Consider the following 1,108-nt stretch of genomic DNA (forward strand, 5'->3'; position numbering starts at 1 on the left):
ATTTGAATCTGGGAAGTTTTGACAGTCAGAAATATTATAATTCAGATCAGTACATTTACATATTTTTGTATCAATAAAAAGGAAGCTGACACACACAAGACTTTATCACAGGTGTGAGCGTCACAGCAGAGGCCTTTGTGTCAAAGCAGCTGAAGATAAAACACACAAAAACATGAAGGTGATTTTCCTGTTCTGGATTTTATAAAAATATTCTGCAGTACATCAAAAACGAAAGAAAACCATTAATCAGCACATGAACATCACCTCTGACGTTACAGCGGTTTTATTAGAGACACGGCTAACGTTTTGTAAAATTGTAAAAAGTTTAAATTTGTTCAGTATTGAACAGCAGAAATGAGGTTTTCTTTTCGGAAGAATGTAAAAGAGAAAAAAACAGCGGCCGACAGCCTGTAAGCAACAGTAGACTTGTGCGTAACAAGCAAGCGAATAATGAAGAAAACAGATTTTTAGACGGGAAACTGTTCTTCAAGTACAGAGAGAGAGAGCTGTGCATCATGGTGGAAGCAAAACAGTAAAAGAGTGAATCCATGACGATGTTTGTGTGAAGCTTAGTTTGGATCTTCTTTTGCTGCTGGTTCGGTCAATATTGTTTGAGAGAGATCAAACTAACAGCTTTAGAATCAGCGCATAAAGGGCGTGAACACAAAGCGCGGACCCGAAACATCAGAATCAGCGAGCTGTCGGCTTTCAGCCCCGACCGTGAGAAAGGCGACATCTCACTGATCCTGATCCGCGGCTCCGCACTTTGTGTTCACGTCCTTGTGCAGAAGCTGTTTACCTGCTCTCATTTACTGTCTTAGCTGTTTGGTGGTTGTTGAAAGTTTGTGAGGTTTAACCAGAGATTCTGGCATTTCGGGGAAAATAAATTGATATTAAAAAATCGATTCAGGATTTTAATTAATCGATTTTACGTTATCCAAGCCAGAATCGATTTTAATCGATAAATCGATTTTCAAAACCCACATCTATTTTGGATCTCACAGCAGGTTTTGATAGAGTAGTTCACATCATTTTCATTTCTCGCTTAGAACATCATGTTGGAATTAGAGGCACTGCCTTGGAGTGGTTCAAGTCAGACCTGTCTGAC

The sequence above is a fragment of the Pundamilia nyererei genome, unplaced genomic scaffold, assembly GCF_000239375.1.
Source record: "Pundamilia nyererei isolate P.nyererei 1_Seehausen unplaced genomic scaffold, PunNye1.0 scaffold01197, whole genome shotgun sequence".
In the NCBI taxonomy this organism is placed as follows: Eukaryota; Metazoa; Chordata; class Actinopteri; order Cichliformes; family Cichlidae; genus Pundamilia; species Pundamilia nyererei.